This window comes from Pristiophorus japonicus, chromosome 14 (assembly GCF_044704955.1).
Source record: "Pristiophorus japonicus isolate sPriJap1 chromosome 14, sPriJap1.hap1, whole genome shotgun sequence".
NCBI lineage: Eukaryota > Metazoa > Chordata > Chondrichthyes > Pristiophoridae > Pristiophorus > Pristiophorus japonicus.
The window spans coordinates 141,631,894-141,647,699 of NC_091990.1; positions in this window are offsets into that span (position 1 = coordinate 141,631,894).

A 15,806-nucleotide genomic window follows, 5' to 3' on the forward strand; every position below is an offset into this window, starting at 1 on the left:
CCCCCGACTAAGTAGGTGCACTTTCCGATATTTAAGATTTCGTTCCGCCCCAATCCGGTCGAGGCGGTGCTGAGGGGCAGATGTGCACTTCCATTGGGTCAGCCACCAAAACGAGTGGTCAGCACCACGCTGCTGACATCAGCGCAATGAGGACGTGTCGCATCGCGCTGCCATGTCACAACATCCCTCTCCTTCAGCTGCTGCAAGCTCTGCAAGAAGTTCAGTTCAACCCACTGGGCCACCAGGGTGGGTTTTGGCCGGGCCAGCGGCCTGGTACCCAGGAGGGGTTGCAGGACTGCCTGTTGGCAGCCTGGTTGAACCTGTGGCCGCCATTTTCAGGCCCACCACGGAGTCAGCCCGACAATTAAAATAAAAGGGAGGTGCCGGCATTGCGCCTGCCCTTTTAACGTGCCGCGCAGGCACACACACAACTTCCCGCAGGGGAAAGCTGTCAGTGGCAGGACCGGCGGTGGTGGGGCTCCCGTGGGGCAATTTCCCACCGGGGTTGGTAAGGGGGATGCTGCCGGTTGGTGTGGAGTCGGTGTGGCCTGACGGGACGGCAGCATGGGCGGCCCGGAAAACAGTTCCTCCCACTCCCGGCCCGGGGAAAATTTCAGTCGGGTCAGCCCACCCACCTGCCCCTGGTCGGTGAGGCCTATCTGCCCCATTGCCCCCTCTTAGAGGAGGTAATGGAGCTTAAGGAGGGGGACAATTTCGCCCACTGTGTCACTATTCACTTCATACCCAATAAACCTGTTAACAATTCATGACCCACACACATCTATGGTGGGGGAAAGCGGAGGCAAGAGGTCAGGAACTTGGGTTGGGGGGATAGGGCGGGAAGAGTAGGTTGGGAACTAGGACCTGGGGGGGAGGGGGTGGTGAAGAGGTCAGGAACTTGGGCTGGGGGAACGCGGTGAAGAGGTCAAGAACGTGGGCTGGGGGAGTATGTCAGAATCTTGGGCTGTCAAGGTCGGGTGTGGGGAAGAGGATGTCAGGAACTTAGACCGGGGGGGGGGCGGGGGAATAGTTCAGGAACTTGGGCTGGGCGGGGTGGGGTGAGTGGGTTAGGATGGGGGGCAAGAACATGTTTGGGGCATGGGAGAAGGTCTTAACCCGTGAAAGTGATCGCAGTTCTATCTGGAGTCAGCAGTCAGAATGGCTCGAATTACACTTTGCAAAGTTACTGATTACGTTAGCAGGGCAGTTCTAATCACACATTCCAGAGAAACTGCCGGGTTTGTCTTATCCTCCAAGTGGACCAATCGGCAATCAGGTCATGCGATCAAGGGGACCCAATCAGAGCTTTAGGTGGTACAAACAAATGCAACCAAAACATATACCATCCCCCATTAGTTAGAGATCTGGAGTTTCACCAACATCTGTTAGTCACTCTACAGCCAAATCATGGTAGGCACCAAGCCCTAGATATATGAGAATGTGTTTTCCTATAATGCCAGATAATGGCTTCCCACAACCGTCATCCCAGGTTTCAGAATTTGTTCATCGACGATATGTCGGATGTCTGCCTTCAGCATAGAGAAAGGACCTAAGCAGGGCAGTTTCCAGCATGCCAGTCACCAGATATAATATTACATGACATGCATATATTTTTGAAAAAGATTTTAAATATGCAAAACAATTATTACCAGCCCTAATGTATACGTGAGCCAAAAATGAAACTTCCTGCAGGATTGCTGCACATCCGGAAGGGAGCAATGCAAAAGGACTTTCCTTGCAAGAACAGCAACATAAGAACATAAGAAATAGGAGCAGGAGTAGGCAATTTGGCCCCTCGAGCCTGCTCCGCCATTCAATAAGATGATGGCTGATCTGATCATGGAGTCAGCTCCACTTGCCCGCCCGCTGCCCATAACCTTTTATTCCCTTATTGCTCAAAAATCTGTCTATCTCTGCCTTAAATATATTCAATGATCCTGCCTCCACAGCTCTCTGGGGCAGCGAATTTCACAGATTTGCAACCCTCAGAAAAAATTTCTCCTCACCTCAGTGTTAAATGGACAGCCCCTTATTCTAAGATTATGTCCCCTAGTTTTAGTTTCCCCTATGTGGAAATATCCTCTCTGCATTCACCTTGTCGAGCCCCCTCATTATCTTTTATGTTTCGATAAGATCACCTCTCATTCTTCTGAACTCCAATGTGTATAGGCCCAACCTACTCAACCTATCCTCATAAGTCAACCCCCTCATCTCCGGAATCTACCTAGTGAATCTTCTCTGAACAGCCTCCAATGCAAGTATATCCTTCCTTAAATACGGAGACCAAAACTATGCAGTACTCCAGGTGTGGCCTCACCAATACCCTGTACAGTTGTAGCAGGACTTCTCTGCTTTTATACTCTATCTCCCTTGCAATAAAGACCAACATTCCATTTGCCTTCCTGTACCTGCATGCTAACTCTATGTGTTTCATGCATAATCACCCTCAGCTCTCTCTGTACTGCAGCATTTTGCAATTTTTCTCCATTTAAATTAAATAACGATTCTACTTTAGTTCCACAGCAGCTTCGTGCTTTCTGAAGCTGAAACTGAGGGTTTTGCTGAAATAGACAGCAAGCACTAGGAGATCCTCATGAGCCGGATAGTAAGTAACATAACTCACCATAAAATGAACAAGTGCATTGCTCATCATCTAACAAATGGTGTGCAAGACCTTACAGCACTTTCCACATATCTGATTATGATAAAAATATGTTGTATTTCCCAGCATCAGTATCCCTCAATGTGATAAGCATTAAAATTTACCAAAAACAATTTTTAAAAGATATTGAATATTTGATTCAATAGGCCACACTACTTCAAATAATAGTGACCTCAAAGGGAACGCACTTGATCTGCTATTGCTTAGATCTTCCATTCATCATCACAAATAATAGCTAGGAACCAATTGACTAATATGCAAGTTTTGATTCAAATGTTTTGGAAAATATAATCTCCGAGACACGTGACATGCCATTGGCTAGATCGACAAACTTGCAGCAGCTTTCCTACAGCAGGGTTGCTGGCTTATCTTATTAAAGTAGTTCCTTTCTCCATCTGTCTAAATATATTCTTTGCTGATGTGCATTAAAATAGTGGGTGAAATCCTACATTGTTGTTTTCTTCATTAAAAAACTACCAATATCTTGAAGGACCAGTTTTCTGACTATGATCTCGGTGACCATTTCATGAGGCAGTAAACACCTGGTGATACATCTCCTCCACTAACCTAATGGCACATTTTTATTTCAGTAGCAAATGCTGAGTTTGTGCACAATGAGTAGTGGATGAAGGGATCGATTTTTACTGCTGTACAACGGAGCTGAAAAGCTAAGAGCTGCAGCTGTAGCAGATTACATTGAATTGATCTCATCTAGGAGGTGAAGATGGTCAATCAATATAACTCACCAATAACCAGACTGAGGGAGCCAATGGCAAAAGGTGTTGTTTAAGAACATATGAGTTCCATCAGCTAATAGATAGTCCACGAGGACTTTAATGATCATCAGAGATACCAGCAAATTATTCTCTCAAGAAGGGATTCAAGATATTTCTCACTTAAAATCCAAGTCACGGATACTGAAGTATAATGTGATTGGACAGGAGAAATACCAGCAACGATGTCTCCGCAAGATCCTCCAAATCCCCTGGGAGGACAGACGCACCAACGTTAGCATCCTCGACCAGGCCAACATCCCCAGCATTGAAGCACTGACCACACTTGATCAGCTCCGCTGGGCAGGCCGCATTGTTCGCATGCCAGACACAAGACTCCCAAAGCAGGCGCTCTACTCGGAACTCCTTCACGGCAAACGAGCCAAAGGTAGGCAGTGGAACGCTATAAGAATACCCTCAAAGCTTCCCTGATAAAGTGCAACATTCCCACTGACACCTGGGAGTCCCTGGCCAAAGACCGCCCTAAGTGGAGGAAGTCCATCCGGGAGGGCGCTGAGCACCTCGAGTCTCATCGTCAAGAGCATGCAGAAATCAAGCGCAGGCAGCGGAAAGAGCGTGTGGCAAACCAGTTCCACCCACCTCTTCCCTCAACGACTATCTGTCCCATTTGTAACAGAGTCTGTGGTTCTCTTATTGGACTGTTCAGCCACCTAAGAACTCATTTTAAGAGTGGAAGCAAGTCTTCCTCAATTCCGAGGGACTGGCTATGATGAGTGGGAATATTTCTCAACACAGAAAGGCAGAATGAGTGAGTACCCCTGCAATCATTGCTGGAATTTAAGCTTCTAATAATGGAAGGTGACTGTGGAAATATACAGCTATGTTGTGTCCTTATCACTCTCTAATACTTGATTGTGAAGGGTAGCAACAACTTGATAAAGTACCTTCCATTTACTCCCTTTGTTTTATTTTTTGCTTATCAGATTTTCTGCTCGTGCAGTCCACAATTACAATTAAAAGTCCTATATGTGCACAAGTAAAAAATAAGATGAAACCGTATCCAATCCACATTCATGAGTTTAATCACAATTGCGAGGAAGGAGAAAGAAACAGAATTTTTTTATTCACTGCACACAGTATAAATGTCAGACAGAAGCTCTAAAATAGCAAGAATTTAAAGTCTTTCCATTTGCAAATATTGAAAAACCCAACTATATTTCTTAACCAGAGCAGAAGCAAGATACAGCAGAGTTCCGCAGAAAAGGACATCTAGACCGAGAGTTTCCGTTAGGTTGTGCTGTTTTTTTTCAGTGCAATTCGCCTGAAATCGGCCGAACCAGCTCAAAAGATCAAGGAATTTCAAGCGCAAATTACATCAAGCATAAATCGAGTTCTGTGCTAGTTTCAAAAGCTCACCACTAAATGCCAGCCCCATCCACACGACTAGCAACGCCCCCAGATCAAATTAATGGCCACCGTTAGTTTCTGCGTTCCTTCAAGGAGGCCCTTAAAATTAAGCTTTTTTGTAGGCGCAATGGCCTAATAGGTATCTTTTAAAGACTTATAAACATTAAAAAAAATTAATTTACGAAGAAATTGATTAGAACTAGCAAATGGTTCTGTATAATTTTTATTTAAGTCATTTTCAATTAGTTAAAATCGGGTTACTCGCAGGTGGTGGACTAGATATGAATTAAAAATGCTTATTTTTTTGTGATAAATCCATTTTCAGCTGTATTAATAAAACTACACCAGGTTACCACTCTTAAATATATCAAGCAATATTTTTTAATGCCAGAAAAAAACAATTATGTTCCAAAACGCTGTCTGATTTCCCCGGCTCATGGATGCATTTGTGATTTATGCAACTAATTTTGCGCAGAAACTTAAGCCATAAAATCAATTTGGAAACTCTATTCCCTAATGTCTGATGGCCTATTCCCCTTTCAGACTGCCAGGTAAACGGATGCCATGGAAACCAAGCTTTTGTTTAAAAAAAATGTCTGTGTGGAAGCGATTGGGGCACTTCGATCCACTGCGCCATCACAATTATGAATGACTCATCCGTGCCTTTCCACAATTCTAGAAAAGCAAGTGCTTAGTTCCACTATATTATTAGAGAAGCAGCCTCATGAACTCATGGCCATTGAGTCATCACAGAAATTTAATGAGTTCAACTCGACAGAGAAAATAAAACAAGCGTCGCACTGCAAGCTGCAACCTCTTATCACAGTGACCCCGATGCTGACTCCGGCAGAGCTTTGCCAAGTGGATGGTGAGGCGAGTTAGAAATTCACCCACTGCTGCAGAAATCGGGTCTCGGCTATTTTAACTCCATGGCCTTATGCTGTTGGTCCACTTCCTGCCCAGTGACTGCTCACACTCAGTTAAGTGTTGGGAAGAAGGGGCAGGGAAGGACTCAACTTTCTTTGTGGGGCCCGGAAGAGCACTCCTGCTCTTCCTTGCCCCAGAACAGAAAGTAAAAAAATCTAACTCTTCGGGTCTTTTCATCTTACTGGCACCTCCTGACTTTCTTCAGCCTGGCAGGGTTAAAAATTGCGGCCAGGGTCCAATTACATTATTGGATCCCAATCTGCAATTTTAAAGAAGGATGTGTCGTCTTAGCTGACCATCCAAATACCTGTGCAAAAATAGCAGTCGGCAGAATCTGGGCAGCTTGAGGGTGGGTAAGTAACCTGGACGATTTTAGTTGCCCACCCACCCAGTGCGTGCTGCGCGGGTGAGGTTAAAAGGATCCTCAGTGTTTTTGAAATGGCATTTTATTCATGATACATGTTCAGAATGATTTTCTTAAAACAACAAGGGCCTGAAATTTTGTACCGCTGGAAAGCTGGTGCAACCCCCCATCTTTTTGTGGCCATTAGCGCCAACATTTTTGAGTAGCTGGGCCACCCCATATTCAGCTCCAAAAGTGAACATTAGGGTTCCAGCGCTAATGAACCCTTACAAAGTAGAATTTTCAGCGGTGTGGCTGTCTTCATTTGAACGTCATCACCACTGAGAAATTCAGCATGCAGGTAAGGGTTTCAAATGAGCCAGCTGCTCCCTGGCCTTTTTAAAGACCAGGTTTTGCAGCAAGGCCCCGAGGGGAGAAGGAGGTTGGAAGGATGGCTGGTGTTAGAGGTGCAAGGAGAGCCAACAGTTCACTGATATGGAGCTGGAGACACTGATGGAGAGCATGGAGGACAGAAGAAGAATACTGTTCCCTGATGTGGGGAGACCTGGCAGACTGGCATGGAGGGAGATTGCAGAGGAGATGTCAGGTACCTCCATATCTGTGAGGACGCACCCACCTAGGATGGTGCTGGCCAGTCTGCACCCGGCCATTCCAGGGTGGCGATGGGTCGATGCCTCCTAGCTCTGGGGCAACAGGGATCCTCCTCCTCCTCCTGCGCATCCTCCTCCTCCTCAGGTGGTACTGCTGGCTCGAATTCCAGCGGATGTCCCTCAGGATGGCCATGTTGTGCAGCATGCAGCAAACCACGACCTGTTGAGGCAAGCACTACAAGCTGCCACCAGAGTAGTCCAGGCACCGGAATCTTTGCTTAAGGATGCCTATGCACTGCTCGATGATGCACCTGGTGGCACAATGAGCGCCATTGTATGCATGCTCTGGCGCTATCATGGGGTTCCGCAGAAGAGTGAGCAGCCAAATGGACAGGGGATATCCCTTGTCCCCAAGCAGCCAACCGCAATCCTGATTCGAGCCGGTGAAGATGGCGGGCACACTGGTCTGGTGCAGAATGAAAAAATCATGGCTGCTGCCTCTCTTGCCCACTGCCTGTCTGCACGGTGCTGTCGGCGATGGCTTCTCCTGCATACCACCCTGCTTCTGACCAGGTGTTGTCTTCCCAACACTGCTCCCATCCTCAGGGTGAACCCTGCCAAGCAGGTCTCTGCAGCCCACAGGACTCCACTAAAGAGTCAGACCTGAAAGTTGTACAAACATACAGAAGTATGTGCAAACCTCTGAGCAGCACTGAGCAGGTTTAATGGAGCCAAAACAATTAATAAAACTATATGAAAAGCTAAATACTGTGGACCATGGAAAATGAAATAAAAACTAATAATGAATAAAACTATATCAAAAGATAAATACAGCCAATGCTGGAAAATGAAATAAAAATACTAATAAGTAACAAAACTTTTTACCTATCAAAGGGCCCCAGCGGTGTCACGTTCAAGCACTGCATCGAAAACCTCGCGGGGGGTACTGTCGGGAAAAGTCCTAACTTTTCCTCTGTGAATTTCGTTGTCCTGATGGCTTTTCAGCGGCCTGCACGCCGCAGAGCTCACCACTGGAAACTCACCTTTACAGCGGCTTCGTGTTGCAGTTTCCTGTGGAAGTGAACACCGCTCAACCTCCCCTCTCGGGGAGGGAAAAGTACCCGATCGCGGCGGCCAATCGATTTCTTCGATCAACCGCCCAAATTCTGTCCCTTCGAGGTGGTAAATTTCAGGCCCCAGATGTATCTGCATCATGTGAACTATCCCAATTGAATTTACTTCATATCCAGAATTGAATTTCAAATTCATCTTTACTTTGTCCGGTGATTACGTGAATGGAACACATCAGGGCACATTGTTGCACGCTAGGTCCCATCTAGAAAGCTAAAAGAAAACACTTTTATATAGCACTCCATCCACCACGTCCTCAGGATGACCCAAAGCACTTCACAAACATTACTTTTGAAGTGCAGTCACAATTGTTATGTAAGCAAATACAGCAGCCAGTTGCACACATCAAGGATACACAAGCAGCAAATAAAATGTCAGCCAGTTAATCTATCTCGTTGATGTTATTTATTGAGGGAGGAATGTTGTCCAGAAGAACTCCATGCTCACCTTTGAATAGTGCCATGGGACCTGACACATCCACCTGAACACGCACCCGATGTTTCAATTTAATATCTTATCTAAAATACAACACCTCTGGCCATATAGAACTCTCCCAGTACTGCACTAACGAGCTCACCTAGATTATATGGCCAAGTGCTGAAATGCAACTTGAACCCACAATCTTTTGAATCAGAGAAGAGACTGCTACCAACCAAGCAAAGCTGACACAAATAAAAATCAATTAGGTTCAGATCTGTGTGTGTAGAAGGACCGCAGGAGCCTTCACCCTGATGAGGTCCTGGGAAGTTGGAGCTGCCCCCTATTGTTCCAATGTGGGAAGCCAGTTGCACTTGAAGGGTCAAAGATTTACATTAAAAATACATTATTTTAACCGCAGCAAAACGAAGTGCCTCCATTCAAGAGGTAATCTATCCCCTCGAGATTGACTAGCTTCACCTCGTATCACTCTGGTGGCTCTTATTAGCCTGTTAATGGAACCAACGCTCCTTCTCAAAAGAAATGGCTGACACTGGGCTTGCAGTGACCCCTCAGAGCTGCCTGCAGACATGGGGGAAGGGGGTAATGAGAACATTTGTCCATGCTCCCCCAACACCCCCACTTTTTGGGTGTCGGTTGGAAACCTGACAGATTCCGATTATGCTCCAAATTGCTACCCACTTTCTGTGATCCGCCACCCTTGAACATGTCCATCCCCCAGGCATTTTGGACCAAGGATCGCTTTGATGGCAGCCGCATCTCTTTGCCAAAATCACCGAGATGAGGGTTTTGACTAAGCAGTTCGATGATGAGCTATCAGCTTTGAGCCTCCACAACAAACCCCGAATCCTTGTGAATGATTATCCTATGGTGCTGGCAGTAGTAGCAGAAGCCTGTACATGGCATTGGATTTTGATATTATAGATCAAAATGGCTGGCACATCGGAATCTGGATATCCTTCCACTACATTCAAGGCAGATATAGATAAATATGGGTAAACCCTGAGATTTGGATGACAACTACTGTAAGAATATAAGAACGTGAGAAACAGGAGCAGGAGTGGGCCATTTGGCCCCTCGAGCCTGTTTCGCCATTCAACAAGATCATGGCTGATCTGATCATGGGCTCAGCTCCACTTCCCCGCCCGCTCCCCATAACCCTTTACTCCCTTATCGCTCAAAAATCTGTCTATCTCCTCCTTAAATATATTCAATGACCTAGCCTCCACAGCTCTCTGGGGCAGAAACTTCCATAGATTTAAAACCCGTTGAGAAAATAAATTCCTCCTCATCTCAGTTTTAAATGGACGGCCCATTATTCTAAAACTATGCCCCCCAGTTCTAGATTCCCCCATGATTGGAAACATCCTACCTTGTCGAGCCCCCTCATTATCTTATATGTCTCAATAAGATCACCTCTAATTCTTCTAAACTTCAATGAGGATGGGCCAAACCTGCTCAACCTTTCTTCATAAGTCCACCCCTTCATCTCAGGAATCAACCAAGTAAACATTCTCCGAACTGCCTCCAATGAAAGTATAGCCCTCCTTAAATAAGGAGACCAAAACTGTACGCAGTACTCTAGCTGTGGCCTCACCAATACCCTGTAAAGTTGTAGCAGGACTTCTCTGCTTTTATACTCCATCCCCCTTGCAATAAAGGCCAGCATTCCATTTGCCTTTCTGATTACTTGCTGTACACGCACACTAACTTTGTGTTTCATGCACAAGGACCCCCAGGTCCCTCTGTACTGCAGCACTTTACAATTTTTCTCCATTTAAAATATAATTTGCTTTTTTATTTCGTATTTTTTGGGGAAAACAGTGTATGCAAACAGATGGGAAGGGGATTTGACCATAATATATTAAATAAAAGTTAGTTAATCAAATAAGTGGTGATTATGTGCAGAAACCCATCACCATGTTTAAGGTCCACAAAGCAAATGACTGAGTTCACATGAGTAATGTTAGACTTCAACCAACTAAAACTTTTCAACTTATAGAGGTCTTCTTAAGCTTCTCACAGCATCTCCAGCTAATATCGCTCTAGCTATTTGGGTTTAGACTTGCTGGGTTATCAAGAGCTGAGTGAGAAGAATCCCAGCTTCGAGTGAAAGGTTTTCCCTTAATTTAATTTAATTTGATATATTATGGTCAAATCCCCTTCCCATCTGTTACCTCCACCAGCCCCAAGCCAGTTCCCAATTATCATCTGTATAATTTGCCCTTCTTTATACCATATTGAAGTGCCGACAGCAAAGTTATTCAAATACTCAGGATTGAAAATATCAATAGCTGGGTTTTAAAATATTAATCAGGCCATTGAATTTTAAGAGCAGAAAATCTGGTTGGTGGCTTGTTCTCCATTTGGACATTATTTTTAGGCTACTGAATTCCTGTGACCACTTTCAAGTGGAAACTAAGGCAGACGTCTACCGTCACACTAATGAAACATACATCTCCACATTATTTGAAACAAATTTACTCCAGATTACAAGCACACCAGAAAGAGTAACAGGAATCAATGGCCTTGCTTAAGCAAATAATAATGTGAGTTGGCTTGAAGACAGTCCAGCAATCTAAAAATACAATTTTTACACCAGTCTGATGACAGAGGTGGATAATCTGGAGAATAAGACTTGAATTTTGTGAGAAAGAAAACTTACATTTATATAGAGCCTTTCACGACCACCGGATGTCTCAAAGCGCTTTACAGCCAATGAAGTACTCTTGGATTGTAGTCACTGTTTTAATGTGGGAAACGCAGCAGCCAATTTGCGCACAGCAAGGTCCCACAAACAGCAATGTGATAATGACCCGATAATCTGTTTTTGTTATGTTGATTGAGGAATAAATATTAGCCAAGACATCGAGGATAACTCCCCTGCTGTTCTTCTAAGTAGTGCCATGGGATCTTTCACATCTACCCAAGAGTGCAGACAGGGCCTCGGTTTAACATCTTATGGAAACATAGAACAGAAAAACATAGAAATCAACAGCGCAGGAGGCCATTTCGGCTCGTCGTGTCTGCGCTGGTCGACAAGAGCCACACGGCCCTCGGTCAGCAGCCCTGAAGGTTACATATAAACCTATGAACAATGAACAATGGCGGAAAGGTAAAGAACACCCAGCCCAACCAGTCCACCCCACACAATTGCAACACTCCTTGCACTGAAACATTCTACACTCCACCCCAACCAGAGCCATGTGATCTCCTGAGAGAGGCAAAAATCAGATAAAAACCCAAGCAAATTGGAGAAAAAAATCTGGGAAAATTCCTCTCCGACCCATCCAGGAGATCAAAACTAGGCCAGGAGATCACCTTGGCCATATTTGATTCCCTGCAGTACTTACCATCGTATCTGCGCCAGCCAACAAAAGGTTATCCAGTCTAATCCCACTAGGTCCGTAACACTGCAGGTTATGACACTTCTAGTGTCCATCCAAGCACCTTTTAAATGTGGTGAGGATTTCTACATCCTCTACCTTCCAGGCAACGAGTTTCAGACCCTCAAAACGCTCTGCGTGAAGAAACCTCCTCTCAAATCCCCTCTGAACCTTCCACCAACCACATTAAAACTGCCCCCTTGTAATTGACCCATTCATCAAGGGAAATAGGCCCTTGCTATCCACTATATCCAGGCCCCTCAATGAGCTCTCCTCTCACCCTCCTCTGTTCAAATGAGAACAAACCCAGCCTTTCCAATCTGTCCTCATAACTAAGATTCTCCATCCCAGGCAGCATCCTAGTAAATCTTCTCTGCACCCTCTCTAGTGCAATCACGTCCTTCCATTAATACGGCGACCATAACTGCATGCAGTACTCCAGCTGTGGCCTAACCAGAGTATTATACAATTTAAGCATAACCTCGCTGCTCTTGTATTCTATCCCTCGGCCAATAAAGGCAAGCGTTCCGCATGCCTTCTTAACCACCTTATCCACCTGGCCTGCTACTTTCAGGGATCTGTGGACAAGCATTCCAAGGTCTCTTTGTTCATCTGCCCTTTAAAGTGGACTACCATTTAATGTGTATACCCTTTCATTATTAGCCCTCCCAAAGTGCATCATCTCACATTTCTCCGAATTAAATTCCATTTGCCACTGCTCTGCCCAACTGACCAGTAGATTGACATCCTCCTGCAGTTCATGACTTTCCTCTTCATTATCAACCACACGGCCAATTTTAGTGTCATCTGCAAATTTCTTAATCATACTCCCTATCTTAAAATCTAGATCATTGATATATACCACAAAAAGCAAGGGACCCAGTACTGAGCCCTGCGGAACCCCACTGGAAACATCCTTCGCGTCACAAAAACATCCATCAACCATTATCCTTTGCTTCCTACCTTGAAGCCAAATTTGGATCCAACTAGCCACTTTGCCCTGTATCCCATCGGTTTTAACCTTCGTGACCAGCCTACCATGTGGGACCTTATCAAAAGTTTTGCTAAAGTCCATATACACTACATCGTACGCACTACCCTCATCGACCCTTTTGGTTACCTCCTCAAAAAATTAAATCAGGCTAGTCAAACTCGATCTTCCATTAACAAATCCGTGCTGACTGTCCCTAATTAAACCTTGCCTTTCCAAATGTAGATTTATCCGTCTTTCAGGAGTTTTTCCAATAATTTTCCCACCACTGAGGTTAGGCTGACAGGCCTGTAATTACTCGCCCTATCCCTTTCTCCCTTCTTAAACAAGGGTACCACATTAGCAGTCCTCCGGCACCATGCCCATATCCAAAGAGGACTGGAAAATGATGGTCAGGGCCTCTTTTACTTCGCTCAACAACCTGGGATGCATTTCATCTGGGCCTGGGGAATTATCTACTTCCAAAGCTGCTTAACCTCTTAATACCTCCTCTCTCACTAGGTTTATTTCATCCAGAATTTCACACTTCTCCTTAGCGGTATCTGCATTGCCCCTTTCCTTTGTGAAAACAGGCACAAAGTTTTCATTAAGAACCATACCAACATCTTTCGTCTCCACACAAAGATAATCCTCATGTTCTCTAATAGGCCCTATCCTTTCTTTAGTTACCCTCTTGCTCTTAATATATTTATAAAACATCTTTGGGTTTTCCTTAATTTTACGAGCCAAGAATTTTTCATACTCTCTCTAATCATTCCTAATATCTTTTTTAATTTTACCTCTTAACTTTCTATATTCCTCCAAAGATTCTATAGTATTTAGCTGTCGGTATATGACATAAGCTTCCCATTTTTCTTTATCCTCCCTTGTAAGTCCTTAGACATCCAGGGGATCTCTAAAATTATTATTCCCATCCTTTTTCTTTATCCGAATGATAGCACCTCCGACAGTGCAGTACTCCCTCTGCACTGCGCTGGCGTGTATGCCTAGGCTAGATTTATGTGCTCAAGTCCCCACTCAAGCATTTTAATAAAAAGCTGCCAGAATTAAGCTCTTCAGGTTTTCTTGTGCTCAAGCCTACACCTGCATTCAAGCTTATTTTATTTCTCATTAAGCACTTATTAAATCAATTTCATTTAGGTGCATTACTATGGTAACCAGCAGATAAATTTCCCTGTGCTCAAATTTACTTCAATTCATGCTATAAATCTAGAGAAACAATGCAACTTTCATGGTTTATAAGCTATGGAGATAAAGCTTCATGCATTGCACAGCTGTAGCCATGGAAACCTAACTACCTCATTTTAATATTCAACACCATAACTAATTCAGTGCTGATAACCTGAAAGATTTCATGAAAGTTCAATCAATCATTCAGTTGAGCTAGTCTCTGCATTGTTGTACTGACAGATGTAAATTGCACAATATTGTGAATTTAAGACAGAATGTGGAAGAATATTTGCAGCTAGTTAATGATCAAGTCTGTAGAGTTGTGTCAACCAATTACTTCTTTAGTCTGAATCTTGCTATATTTCTGCAGATAAAATCTGTTTCAGTGAGTAGGGTAGAACATGTCACTCAATAGGTTCATGAACGACAATGAGCAAATGCACATTCAAGGTTGAGCTGACAGCAGGTTGCAATTGAAATACCATACCTCATAGACTTGAAAAGGACGAAGTCCATTTATAATATCTAATGCAATAACTATCGTTAGTTTTATAAAACAAACAGACCTGTCTTTTGGACTGAAATGAATGGTTTTATCTCAGAATTGTGGCATGAAACAGTGAAAGTGAGAGTGACACAGTACACAACAGTGAGAGTGACACAGTACACAACAGTGAGGGAGAGTGACACAATACACAACAGTGAGAGAGAGTGACACGTACACAACAGTGAGGGAGAGAGTGACACAGTACACAACAGTGAGGGAGAGTGACACAGTACCCAACAGTGAGGGAGAGTGACACAGTACACAACAGTGAGGGAGAGTGACACAGTACCCAACAGTGAGGGAGAGTGACACAATACACAACAGTAAGGGAGAGTGACACAATACACAACAGTGAGGGAGTAGCTCGGGCCCTTCATTGAAACACCTGTGAACTCATCCTTGTTTGGTGTGGAAGCAAGTCATCCTCGTTTCAAGGGACCGCCTATGATGATGATGATGACACAACAGTGAGGGAGAGATAGTACACAACATCGTCATCATAGGCGGTCCCTTGGGGTCGATGATGACTGGCTTCCACATTAAAAATGAGTATTCAGGTGACTGCATGAGAACACCAGCGGCAGGTCGGGGCCATAAAAGGAGTGGCGTGGAGGCATACTATGCCAGGGAGCAGCGCGAGCTGGTGCAGGAGGGCGATGGTAGCGAAGAGTGACGTCATCAAGGTCCAGTTTGGTGATTGGAGCGTGGGCAGATACAGCAGGAGCGGCTAGGTCGGGGCAAAGGAGCGGTGCGAGACTGTAGAGGGACGTGATCGGAGCCCAGGGGAGGCATGAGTTCGGGGCCAGGGGTCCAGGGGCAGCACGGGCCAGCCCCCACTGTGATGTGTGCGCGCACTAGATCCGTGCAGCCGAGCTGGTATCCAGTCGTCCTGGGTAATCCTTGCCACTGGACCAAGACCTAGCTCTGTCAAGCCCATGTGGTGGTTGGTGTGCAACGGCCACCACACGTTAAAAAAGTCCACGCACAGGCATCATCCACCCTTGAAGATGTAGTTCAGGTCCTTCACTGAAACACCTGTGAACTCATCCTTTTTTGGCATGGAAGCAAGTCATCCTCATTTCGAGGGACCGCCTATGATGATGATGATGATGATGAGACAACAGTGAGAGAGAGAGAGAGACAGTACACAACATTATCATTATCGACAGTCTCTCGGAGTCATGTATGTATGCCACCAGGGGGCGCCACTGTCGAAGATCATTGGGCTGTACGCACGTGTATGCGGGCCAGGTATATAAAGCAAGCCACCATGTAATGTGGGCACTTTGGGCCCTAATAAAGTTGAGTGAGTTTACAGTATTCAGTCAATCGAGTTATTACATACATAACATTTAGCGACGAGGTAACTCAAGAACCTTTGCATGCAAAATGAGCACCATTGGAATTCTGGAGAAATTCATGGAGGGAGAGGACTAGTCAGATTTTATCAATTGCCTGG